General features: G+C 33.6%; 1 protein-coding gene and 1 pseudogene across 5 annotated transcripts in view; both read right to left on the bottom strand.

Moving 5' to 3' along the window:
• The window catches only part of FSTL5 (follistatin like 5), a 558421-nt gene that overhangs the window by 130759 nt on the left and 413463 nt on the right, over positions 1-14199 (bottom strand). The window lies entirely within an intron of this gene.
• On the bottom strand, positions 11719-11852 carry LOC119234990 (U2 spliceosomal RNA; annotated as a pseudogene).

The raw sequence follows: 14199 nt of genomic DNA, 5'->3' as shown, positions 1-14199 counted from the left end.
TAACAATATTTTATGATGGAATTTGGAAATAAATAAACATATTTTAAGAAAATAATACTGCAAAAAATTCCATTAATTCCTCCTTTTGACCACATTTCTCAAAATTCTGTTTTAGGGTAAAAGATGAAACTAATCACCACTCTGGACAATCAAGGAAAAGAGAAAAGATTGATGAATAGCCATACAAGTTCTGAATGCATGTTGAATTTCATGAAGTTTTATAAATGTGATTTGGAATGCATAAGTGGTTCGTGAAAAGTTAAAAGGAACCTAGAAATATGGAAGTTCTTTAAGCCATTCTTGAAAGGTTTTGAGAGTTAAAAATAAGACCAAAAAACTATAGCTATTTCTATAGTTGTAAAGAAAAGCAGTCCAACAAAAGGCTTTTGCAGTTGCCATGAATAGATAGTTACACCAAATGTAGAATCAATACAGTAGGGTGTTGAGATATGATCAGAGGACTAAGAGGTGTTACTCTATTTGTGGTGTGGGAAGATAGAGGAAATTGAATTTGGCAAAATGGAATGGGTAGCATTTGTAATAGCTATATAAAATGATAACTAAATATACCTACAGCATGAAAGGTCTTCATTGAGAAAATGAAAACTTTGTTGAAGGATATTAAAGAATATCGAACTAAGTAGAAAAAAATGTATAGGTGGACTCTATTTTAAAGATAACAATTTTTATTAAATTAATCCAAAATCACAGTACAACTTCAATGAAAATATCAAATTTGTGGAAATTGTAAGATGATTTAGATCTACAAGAAAAATAATGTACTATGAAAAGCCAAGGCTGAGTTGAAATAGAAATAGCAAGCAAACACACTGTACCTCTATCATATATTGATTCGTGTACCAGATTAAAGATATTATCAAGTTCAGAGAGATAAGAAAGTTGTAGGTAGATACATACATTCACTCATTTATGTTGTACACACATATATACATGCCAACTTGATGTAACAAACCTAGCATGGCAAATCAGTGGGTAGAAAGAATAGTCTACTAAGTAAATAGGGCTGATACAACTGGAAGGTTCTATCATGTAGGAAAGACCAAAGGGTACAGTAGTGTATGTGAAAGGTAAAACTAAATAATTTTGAATAAATTATACAAAAATGTCCTCATCACCTCATGCATCAGGTATTGGATGAATTTTAAAATTAAAAGACCAAATAAGAAAACAGAGAGAATAAATAGAACTGTTTGAAGAAATCTTATTTGTAAAAACATAGTGACAACACAAGCCATATTGACAATGAATTTATTATGTATAACTGAAAAAGGGGGAAAGAAGGACTAACAACTCAATATAAAAGAAGATTTAAAAAAAAAAAAACCAGGTATTTTGTAAACACCGATTACATTTTTCATAAACTTAAATGTTTAATCTCAACTGTTGACAATGAAAATTCTAACAAAGGCAGCAGAACAATAAATTGTTGTAAAAATAAAGATAATATGTAAAGATAAATGAAGCTGAATATGAGAGCATTCTACCATCAGACATTTCATTTAATAATAAACATACTCCTGCAAATATATACCAAAAAAATAGTATTGAAGCAACATGGGCTTACAACATTGTATATGATTCAGAGACTGAAGATCACACCTCCTCACGTGTATATTGCTGCACCAACCACCACATGGTTACCCACAGTTCTCTCATAGTCCATTGTGCTGCCTCCCCAATTTGTTTTCCTCCCCTCCCTGCCCTTCTTGTAACTTCAGTCACACAGATTTCTTTTTTTTTAAGATTTATTTTTATGCATACAAGGCCAGAGGTGTTGGGGGGGTGAGAGGATTTGCCAGAGATAGAGTGGGGAGCAGAACAGTCAGATCTACTTAAATACACTGCTGAGGGGAGACAGGAGAGATCTGCTGCGCCAGGTCTGTGGGTAGCTCCCTGGCAGGGGATCGAACTCGTGCTGCAGTGGCTGTGGATAGCTTCATAGTGCTTCAAGGGCCTCCCGTGTGCCACCAGGGATGCCCTCAGTTCTATAGATTTCTAGGGTTTGTTATTCATTTGGCTTTGACTCACCTTTTATTTTATTTCTACATAGCCACATATAAGTGAAATCATTTAATATCTGTCTTTCTCCTTCCGCTTATTTTGCTTAGCATTTTCCCCTCCCATTCCAATCATGTCACTCATGGCAAGAGTTAATCTTTTTTATAGCTGTGAAGTATTTCACTTACACACCAAAATTTTGGTATAGTGATATTTAAAGCAGCACTACTTTTTACAATAAAAATCTGAGAAAATAGTCCCCAGATAAAACACATTAAGACTCTATCTATGCATACAATGGGAGTGAGTAGTATAAATAAAATTAATCATGTTTTACAAATACTATTCAAAGTGCTTTACATATGTAAAGACAGTAAAGTACAAATTTTAGTGCCCTCATTTGTATAAGCCCTTTCCACTGATCTGAAAGCAATCTGGAAATGCGTTTATATACTTCTGAAATAATTGCACATATATTTATAATCTATATGTTTATTTTATTTTCATATGGTAATAAACATCCTGTTATGTAGCTAATTGCCATTTTTAATTTTGTTATATTATTTAAATGCAGTTCCATCAAAATATAGATGCTCTGAAACATCAAGATATAACCTTGAACCACCTCTGACTATACTAATTCTTTATATTTTGATAACACCATATTTTACTCAGAGAAGAATCAAGGTCAGAAAGAGTCAATGACTTATCTCTGAAGGTTATTAATAGAATGATAAAATATTCAAAGCTAGGCCACGATCCTCTGGAGCCCATGTTCTGAAATACACTGTCTAATATATGGCTCAATATGTAAAATTCAAAATAGGTCAAATAAAACTTTGATAAAATATAAAGAAGAAAAAAGAAATTACTCATATATAACTACTGATAGGAGTTATATCTAGTGAAGAAAGAAAATTTAATTGGAGAAGTCTATAAGAGGTTTCAAATTTATTGGCAAATTTAATTTATACATAGTTGTTTATTTATAGGTATCAATAAATATATTATTTTATTTTAAATTACATATATATATATCTTTGGGTGTGTGTAATACATGAAATACTAAAACAAAACAAAACATCTAACTTAATAAAAATTTCTACTAGGAGGCCTCAAATCGTGTATCTCAACTGTGTATCTCTTTCCCTAAGAATATTTAGGATGTACCAATTCTCTTGTTACTCTAGATTTCAAATGCACTTACAAATTCAATAGAGTAACAACAACAACTACAAAAAAACACTTCAAACTATATTTTGTCATGTTTTGAAAGATAATAAATCCTTTTTCAGGTTTCATCAAAAATTGTTAAAACCATAATAGCCAAAGATACTTGCAATCCTGAAAACTATCACATAATCACTAAATTAGTACTATGTACTATAGGGCCTCTGGCTCCATTTTAGGAGATATAAACAGAGGGAGAACATTCCACTTATACAAACAGCAAGCAGATAAATTGCAACATCACACTTTTCTTAAAGCACATCAGAGTGCTGACTTTGCAGGGCTGACTAGACTAAATGTGAAGAAAGTTGGAGAGAATCTCCAGAGAGAGACAAGACACAAGCACTTGTCAACCAGAGCACTGAAAGAAAACAAGGTTTCCAAACAAATGACTATAAAAATTATAAACTAATATTTTAATGACACACTAAAAGCTGTCATGCACAGTTTTGAAGTGTAGAACCCTGGGAGCACAAACACTGGCAGTCCCTTCTCCATGGCCCTATTTGTTCATTAAAAAAAAAAAAAAATGTAGAAAGCAGGAAAGATCAGAGAAAACATCCCTCAGTGAAGTCCTGGTGTTGTGTAACAGCTGCTGCTGAGGAAAAACAATACCTACCCTGGATCTTTCTCTGCAGTGTAATACAATCTTTAGCTGCTAAAGAAAGGCGGCAAGTCTTGTCACGTTCAGTGGTTGAAAACCCACTGAGTCTTAGAAAAGGAAAGAGGCAAGAAATATTCCTACTTCTAGAAAACTTAAATGTCTCTTAGCACTGAGGGCAGGGCAGGATCACTAAGAAAACTCAACTCAAAAGACTCAAAGACTACCTAAGGCTGAGCCTGAAAGAAGAAAATGTAGAGCACTTCCTGTTCCTTTAACTCCAGGTTAGCAAGAACACAGAAACAAGTGCAGCAGACAAATTGAGGGACAAAAGCATGAAAAGTTAACTTCCCTGAAGTGCAGGTTCACATGGAAAATCAGAAGTTAAGGGTGAACCAAACAGAATCAAGCATATGCACATATGATCAGACTCCCCCACTCAACACAATATAACACCAGAGAAATTTGAAATTGTTTGTTCTTCAAGATATAACTATAGCAACTAACAAAGCTGAAACAGCCTAACTTCTCAATAAAGGTTTAGCAGAAAAATTGGTGTTCCTATTCCCAGGCATGAAAACCGTTTATTTCAGTCCCAAAACAGAATATGTAGATTTTGGCTTAAAATTTATAAGACATATAGCATGCAAAAGAAAAAGAATCTGCTGTTGAGAGACAAAACAATCAATAGAACTAATCTCAAATATAGCCTATTGCTGGAAAAATCAGACAGGGGATTTAAAAGAACTATGATTAACAAGGTATAGACTCTATCTAGTGCAAGGCTTGTGGACATTCATGGAGTCTTGAACATTATTTCAAGACTGGATTTGGATTTGAATAAGAATCAGCTTGCTCTATTCAGGTCCCTAACACCATTTATAGCTTTTTTTTTTTTTTTTTTTTGAGAAGGGCATTATTAAAAGGAAATTATCCCTTCCCATAGGACATCTGAAAAGAGAGCAATGTAGTCTCAGAGATTCATAGGGGATGATTAAATAGAAGAGTCCATTAAACACTTCCTGAAAAAATAATCTTAGAGAAAGATTTTAATGATTTCCATTTTTTAAAATTCTTATTTATTCTTATTTTCAGAAGCAGACAGACAGCAGAAATATAAAAAAAAAGAATCATTATTTTGGAGGGATGGTATATATTGTATCTGTGAAGCATGCAACTAGCAGAACGTTTTGCAAAATCTCCCTGACATATAAAAGCTAGCTGAGCAACAATAGCAGTATCAGTATTATGAAAAGTTCATAAAATATAGCGATAAATTTCTCATATAACATATTACTTGACGATTCCTCAAATCACAAGGTTCTTTGCCCAAGTCCTCAGGATGGTTCAGAATATAAGACTATTGCCTAATTGACAGTCAAAAAATTTACTACATTACTTGATAAAAACCTGTGGGTTAATACACAGTTAGTGAAACAGTGAATATGTCTATTTTTATTGCATTAATACCTACTTTAATATAAATTATGTCTAAATGTTTTATAAATTTGTTATCCCTTACTTCTCTTAGTGAAGAAATCAAATCGCCAATATTGTAAGTTTAATAATTTATATCATTTGGTGGACTCAGCATTCATAGATTTTAAATTAAAACATTTAACTCTCCATAAGTAAACTTAAAAGTTTTGGGCATATAATATATTATATCTCACTTGTAACACAATTTAAATTCACAATTTCTCATTACTCATATGAAGAAAAATAATCTTATACTATCAATAAATCTAAGTGACTACTTCCTATGCGAAATCAGCATTTGTTTTTTGGTTTTCAGTTTAGTTTATCTATAGAATAGCTCCAGTGAAGTGATATGAATATTATTTAAATAATCATTATTTAAAATCATCGAGTGAGACAGTAAACCTCAGTCAGAAAGTAAAAAGTCATTCCAGATGGCTGTTACAACATGGCACATTACGATAAAATTGAGTAACTAAAAATCACAACCTTTAATTATACCTTGAAGGTTTTGGGTCAGCTAGGAGGTTGTATGAACTGATTGCCCCCCTACTTACAAAACATTAAGTAAGCCTGACACAGTTTCATGAATGCTGGCAGAAGACATGAGATACCTGGTTCAGAGACAAAGGTCTTTATAATTCAAGGCTTATCAAGCAACATGAACTTCATACTTGCATCAATTCTTTTCTTGTCTGGGAACAATGCAGAGCAGCCTGGGTGAATATTGTAGCCAGTTAACACACCTGTTTTCTCTTTTACAGGGAGATACTATTTCTATTCATGCAATATACCAATATACTTACAAATGTAATCCAGAACAAAAATCTGCTTATAATATATGCACAAGACCCATGGAAAATTGTTTCTTGGTGTGCTCTTCTCATATTAATGCAAATCTTGCCATTTATACTCTGAAACACTTTAACAGAGCAGTACTTGTTATGTGTCAGTTAGAAAATTATTTCAATACAGTAAATTTCAGTCTGTTGAATATTGCGCCTATTAAAAAGTACACTGATTTATTGAGACTCTCTTGTTAGTTGAAAATGGATAATAAGAAGAGGTTTTAAAATATTAAATGCTGGCTTCTCTTGTTTTGGATTGCATTTCTAGAGTTAGTCATATTGCAAATTTGTAAAGTATTCCGCGGATGTGTAAGAGTTCTGTTTACATTAATCACAGAACTATAGGTTTATTATAGAATTCTTAGGCTGGCAACAGTGATAAAAATCACTGAGTCAAAGATATACATTATGTACAACATAAAATTTCAGTTATATCAATTTTCTATTTCTAATGTGTTACTGGCCTCAGAAGAAAACAGAATCTGTCCTTGTTACAGTCCAATTTTGCTTTAAATTTGAAAAAACTAAGGTGACTACATGGCTGAGGGCTATAAATGTAGTACAGATTTCCAACATCTAGTGCTCTAAACAAGAAAGCTCTAAACAAGGAAACAGGGAGGCCATTTCAGTAAAGGCAGTACTTTCTTCTCACATGGAACTTCAACTAGAAATACAATGATGAGGAGTTGAGATTGAAAACTGGGATTTCACCATAAATTTATTTATTTAAATGATAAAGCAGCTTGGTTACACACTGGCATGTGATTATTAACAGACTTACACTGTTTTCTTTATAACATTTCATGTACATTTTGGTTATAGAAAAAGTTTTTCTATGGATATGTGATGTGCCATTGTTTCTTCCTGGTAACTTCAGGTGCAGATGAAATGAAAAATAGACTATACTATCTTCTATTTTCTCAAATACTTTTCTAATTCATAAAACAAATTAGGCCCCATAATTAAATTTTGAATTTATAAAAGGAAGATATAAAATCACTTGTAAAGTAACTCACTTCAGCATACTTACTCCATCAAGAAATAAACTGTGATGGAAGAATCAAGTAATTTGTCCATGGTCACAGAACAGGTTAGAAAAAAAAATGAAAAGATATAAAACTAATGTGCTATATCAGTCAGTTACTTCATTCATCTTTTTTTCACTATTATTTTTATGGTTCCTGCTTGCTCCAGAATATGATTATAGTTATTATGACTGATCTTCTAACTGAAGACCACATGTTTAGACCAGAAACAAGCTGTAGATAATCTGCCTCATCTGGGGTATCAACAGTGATGGCCAAGACCACTTGAGGTACTGGGCTGAGAATAATGCCGTGGAGTGCTTTTATTCAGAGATGAGGCAGCAGCTAAGGCTGTGCCAACTGTGAGAGCAGAGTGCATAGAGGAAACAGAAAGAATGGAAGAGAGGTGTGCAGGTCTCATGGGGTACCATGCCCAGCCAGAAGCCGGAATCTGAGAGGCGGCATTTAAACACTAGGAGGTGAATGTCTTCTATGTGTGTCGGGGCTTTATGGGGTGGAATGCCCAATTTTGTTATATGTTTCCATTTATTTGTGATATATTTACATCCATTGTAAATATTCATGAACTACCTACTAGGGAATAGACACTATTCAAGGTCCTGTATACACAGACTGACCAAAAATTTGCCCGCCATCAGGAAACATAATTATAAAGAGGAGAATCAAACAGTAAATGCATTTTTAAAAAGTTAATTTTCTAGTGTAAAATTATGTAATGGAAAATTTAGAGTGGGTATATACTTTAGATGGGATAATCATGAAAGACCTCTCTACTAGGAGAGATCCTTCTTTCTAATAGAAATATGATCCTAGAAAAGGAACTGGTCAAAGTGGAACCAGAAAGAAATAAAAGGGAGTTAAAATTGTGGATGTTTTCCACCCTTACTTCCGGGCCGGGTGAGTTCATCTGAGAAAGAATGGGGGGGAAACCCAGAGCTGCTAAAACTTAGAGGTTATTAATAGAGGAGGTGGTGTCAAATGAGATTGTGAAAGGACAGAGTGGAAGAAAAGAATCAGCAATGTGTAAGAAGCCAAAGAAGAGAGATCCTTTATTTGTTTCTTCTAATAATAAATTATACTACAGAAGCTCACTTAATTGCCAAACATGGAAAGAAAAATAGAAATTCAAATAACATAATTCAGCTTTATGGTTGCTTTAGTATGAGGAAAATGTAGTATATTATAAAAGTTATTCTGAATTAGTAAAAAAATACTGTATTCATTCCACTTATGAATGAAAATGTTGTATCTTCACTAACTTTCATGATAATAGTATATATATCAATAACATACATAATACAATAACAAGTATTATTTCAAGGTATTCATTAGTATGTTTTCCATTCAGGGAAAATAAAATTAGTAGCATTTTAGAGGACTAAAAAATCCAGACTTTTCTATTTTGCCATTCACTAGGACTGGTGTAAGATTAGGATAAATTGATTTGGTACTTGAATTTCACACGATTGCATTCTACCATTGTGCTATTCATTAGCCTGCAGTAGTGCATTAACATATTGTGATATGACTTTGTAGATTCTTTTAACAAAGATAAAAGGTCATGTACTTCACTTGGAGATTAGAAGTATGGAAGATAGTAGCTTTTTCAGAGCATTACTTCAATAAGGGTATATAAGGCTATAAAGTTTCAGCAGGAATTCCCACTTGTGAACAGCAAAGCTAGTTAACATGTTATTTAGGATTGGGGAGTTGTAGAGAAAGGTGTTGAAAAAAAGGATCTATAGTAGAAACAGAAATTATGTGATGAAAGCACATAATATAACATCTTCTTGATTCAGAATTGTCATTTATGATATGGGGATTTTAGTGATAACTATCATGTTACAAGTCTGAATGCTTTGTAAAAAAATGATCACAATGCATCTGCAATACTGTAACTGTAGTATAAACATCAATCATTTTTGCTTTATTATAATTTTAATGCAACATAACTATGCCTTAAAGTAAGAATATGTACTAATATTCAAATGAGCTTGGTGCTAGATAAGGGGATAATGAATTTTTTAAACAAACCTGAGGGGAACTATATTTATTGAAACCCCAAAATAATCTTGTAAGTTTTGGAAACTAAGTTTAAGACATTTCAATTCACTAATGCAACACCTACTATGTAATAGTATCAACACTTACCATGATGCCCTAATCATATGAGTAATCAATAGATGGTGATGCCAATAATGTAATAGTAGAGTCAGATGTAAAGGGTCTAGAAAGCAGGTTGGAAGTAGGGGAGAAGGAAAAAGGAAGACAGAAGAACTAAAATACCTGAAAGTTGGATTAATCTCTGAAACCATACAGAAAAATAAACTCCAAATAGACTAAAGATTTAGATATAAGACCCGCAAAAAAAAAGTACACAGAAAAAAATTGGCAATACATATCAATAGTAAAGATATTTTTGGTGACTCCTCCTATATGACAAGGGGAACAAGAAGAAAAATAGGATTACTGTGAGCAAAAAAGCTTCTAAAAGTGGAAGAAAGTATAAGATAATGAAATTGACCCCTTATTGAATAGGAGAAAATAGTAGACATATATTTACGCAAATATTACACATGTAATTGAGAAGAGGTTAATATCCAATATATTAAAAAGCCAATTTAGCAATAAAAAAGCAAATATCACTATTAGTAGAAGAGCAGCAGCATATGAGCAGACATTTCACTAAAGACAATACCCAGAAGGCCAAAAACCATGACAAAACATTCATCATAGTTTCTAAAATAAGTTATTTCATGCCCATGACAATGACACAAATTAAGATCCACAAGAAGTGTAAGAGAGGATGTAGAGAATAAGGAACCCTATTAACACTGTTGGTGGGAATGTGAACTGGTACAACCACTACAGAAAGCAATCTAGATTTACCTCAAAAACTAAAAACTGAAGGTGCCTCCCTGGTGGTGCAGAGATTAAGTTTCAGTGCCATCAACTCTAAGGCCTGAGTTCTACCCCTGCCAGGTAGCTAACCCATGTATGGCATGGCAGATCTCTTCTGTCTCACCCGCTGCTCCTCTCAGCATTGTATTTCAGTAGATATGCCTGTTCTGCTCCCCACTCTGTCTCTGGTGAATCCTCTCCCCACCCCAACCCACACCTCTGGCCTATACCCCAGTTCTTCTAGGTAATAAAAAATAAAATAAATAAAATAAAATAAGGTTACACTTCATTTAATTTACTTTAAGTCACTAATTTTTTTTCTATAACTTCTGGTCACATAATAGGCTTTTTTATAAAATATTTATTTATTTATACAAGCACTGGGTACAGTCAGAACCGCGGGAGGGTGAGAGAATTCACCAGAGCCAGAGTGGGGAACAGAACAGGCAGAAGGACCGAAGTACACTGCTGAGGGGAGCAGCGGGCGGCAGGAGAGGTCTGCGTGCCATGCGGGACCCTCCTCCGGTGGCCGGGGAGCAGCTGGGGATCGAACCGGCACAGCAGAGGCTGAGGGCAGCTTCGCAACCCAGTGCTCAACCGCTGCGCCACCGGGGAGGCCCACATAATAGGCATTTATCAAATCAGAAATGTGGAAATAATTTAGCAAAAGCCAAAACAAGCTTTTGAAATTAGAAAAACCTTGAAAATAATTTAGGTTTTATTCTATACTTGCTGCATACCTTTTTCAAGTCAACTGGCTTTATTGATTATTGAGGAAAAAAATGCTTATGGTGCATGACATACTCATACACACAAAGTTTCTGGTAAATTATAAGTAGCTGCTATTATTGTCATTTATAATTATGACAGGTGTATCTATTCTCATTATTATATCTCATACCTATATTTTGCTAGCAAATCATTCCTTTTTCCATTCATTTTTCCATGTACTACATTTAAATTAATTTGTTCTCAGAGACAAATTATACTTAATTGTTTAAAAAATCATCAATAATTCATCATTTGAAAGTTGACAATCCCAAAAACACTGAATTAAAGAGGAAAGCCTAAATTTAAATATGACTTCTATTAGGCATGCTTTATTATATCCTATGGACCATCAATTTGAGACACTGACTCAGATGATTGAAACTAGAATCAATCGACAAAGATGAAGTTTCAGTCAAATAAAAATAATAAATATCTCCTGAATAATTAGAAATATATGTACTTACTTCCTCCAGATTTACACACAAAGGTTTTATGCAAATAATTACATTTGCCAAAAATTATTCTGGGCAAAATTATTTTAATTTTTCCTCTCTAAATAACATTACCTTAAAATATGAAAAAGTGTTATATAATCCCTTTGTTAGTATAAAAACATTAAGTGTTTCTATGTAAGAGTAGCACTCCCTGCAGGACAGTAAGAAATGTATGAAATGTTAAAGTATGTGACAATGGGATTGAATTATACTCATTAGATCAAATAAACATTAAAACCAAATGGTACAAGTATTCTCATTTCTTCCAGTGCTTCCACATTTACACTCATTATACTTCTGGTACCATCAACATTTTCCATAATTGCATATATGTAAACTTTTTAATAGTCTATCATAGCAATGCCTTTTAAAAATGTAGCATACTTAATTGTCCTTCTGTCAAAGTTATTTTCTATTATTTCACATTTTACACTTGATCTTAGCCAAAAGGCCGAGAAGCGATCTATTATTTCACATTTTAAAATTGTCTGGATTCTATCTGCCACACAGCAATCAAATTCTCATATCTCCTGGTTATCTGACTTTTGAAAGAGCACACAAATCTCTTTTTATTTTCTAAATGTATCTTCTAACTTTATTAGTTTGTTATTAGGAAGTATAAAGAGAACCATGTTAGACACTTAGAAACCTAATCTTGTGTGTGAAAGTTTATTATCCTTATTTTACTTTGAAGAATGATGCTCCAAATCTCAGTCAAAATCTCGTAATTTATTAAGCTACAGAAAGGTCTTCCAATGGCAAACCCACAATTTTCATAAGGCATCATTCTGCTTCCCTATTATCTGTACTAGATTGCCTTAATTCAATTCTTGAATCATGATTAAGAACAAAAGTCTACTTTACCAAGGCAGCTTCTTTTTCCTTTCACTCATTTTATAAATATTATAAACAGGCTTGAACTCCCCAGTATTACCAATAATTTACTTCTTTCAAGCTTTTTATCTAATCCTCAGGAAACAAATCTCGGGATGTACTTATGAAGTTCATTTGCAATCACTGCTTATTATTATTTACAATTTACATAACTTGCTGGGCAAAATATACTTTAGAAATATGCATAAATAAGTTTAAATTTAAAAACTATAAATTATTTCTTTTATATTTCTTCAAGATTGGTCATCTAAACAGATATAACCACACTAAAATAAACCCTTGAAATGTGAATGCAGGACCCTCCCTGGTGGCCTAGGGGTTAAGTCTCAATGTTGTCGCTATCACTGCCACATCCTGAGGTTTGATCCCCTGCCAGGGAGCTGACCTACATATGGGCAGCAGACATGTCCTGTCTCACCGGACACACTCCCCTTAGCAGTTTATTTCAGTAAATTTGCCTGGTCTGCTCCCCACTCTGTCTCTGGTGAATCTTCTCACACAACTCCCCCCACACCCCCACCTTTGGCCTACATTACAGTTCTATGAAAAAGAAAAAGAAAAGAAAAGAAATTTGACTGCAGAACTGAGACGACCAGAAGGAGAGGATAAGAGGAAAGAAGGCACGGGTGGGCAGTGGACTCTAAGGGAGTGTTACCAGCGTTTTGGCGTGAGGTGTGATACATTTGAAAGGGTGTGAATCTAACCTACAAAACAGACAGTGTCATAAGCCTCAATAAAAATGATTTAATTTTAAAATAAGTTATGTAATAACACCCTTAGGAAACCTTTTTTTTTTTTTTGCTTTTTACAGTAATCCCAGTGGTTGACACTGGTCTGCTGCACACAGTCTACAAAATTAACCAGGGACAATTTCTCATCTGTGTTAATTATATCCCCAATATTGTTCAGGCATTTTCCTTGTACCACTTTCCTCTACTTTCTTAGAAATTCTGTTAAAAGGGAAGCTAGCATCTGAAAATTTTAGTTTTGGATACAAATAAACCTTGGATAGAACTCAAATTTTTATTCCAACATCTATGTAGTATTGGATTAAATAAATGACCACCAAATGATCCTGTATTTAAATTTTCTTAATCTGACATATTATAGTTGAACATTTTATAAAACATATTATTGCTGTTTGTCCAGATTTTCTTTTTTTTTTTTTTAAATGTAGGTTTTTTTAAAAGATTTATTTATTTATTCATACAAAAACTGGGGTACAGACCAGATGTGCAGGAGGGTGAGAGGATTCACCAGACAGAGCAGGGTACAGAACAGGCAGACTGACGAAATACACTGCTGAGGGGAGCAGTGGGCGTGACAGGAGAGGTCTGTGCACCATGCGGGACCCTCGCTGGCTGGCCGGGATCGAACCAGCGCTGCAGAGCCTGCAGACAGCTTCACAGCGCTGCGCTCAACCGCCTGCGCCACCAGGGGAGGCCCTGTTTGTCCAGATTTTCAATTTTTGTTTTGGTTAAATGGTCTTTGTTAGAATTTTATATGAACTTTTACATTATAAATGAAGCCATTCTCTATATAATGTTTGATTAATACTTTCCTTTATAATTGTTTTCTTGTATGTGACATGTACAACTTTCTCCAGTACATTTCTTTTATTCCTGTGACATATTGTTTACATTAAAATATCTCATTGTGTTATATTTCCTACTTAAAATGACTGATTTCTGGCATGATAGCATACAAGTCAATGACAAATATCAGTTTATTGAAGAAGGCTGGCATTTCCTTCACTAATTGGAGACTCTAATTAAGAGCAGTGTTGTGCATAATATCTTGCACCCTTTACTCAGACTGTTTTAATTTAATGTATTTGAGATGTTTGACAAGACAAAACTCCCAAGGACTTGCTTATACATTTCAAATTTATTATTTCTTTGCAATTAAATTCACAT

The sequence above is a fragment of the Talpa occidentalis genome, unplaced genomic scaffold, assembly GCF_014898055.3.
Source record: "Talpa occidentalis isolate TD23 unplaced genomic scaffold, MPIMG_talOcc4v2.1 talOcc4.8, whole genome shotgun sequence".
NCBI lineage: Eukaryota > Metazoa > Chordata > Mammalia > Eulipotyphla > Talpidae > Talpa > Talpa occidentalis.
The sequence above is the reverse complement of the archived record's forward strand: the minus strand, read 5'-3'. Positions and strand labels throughout refer to the sequence as shown.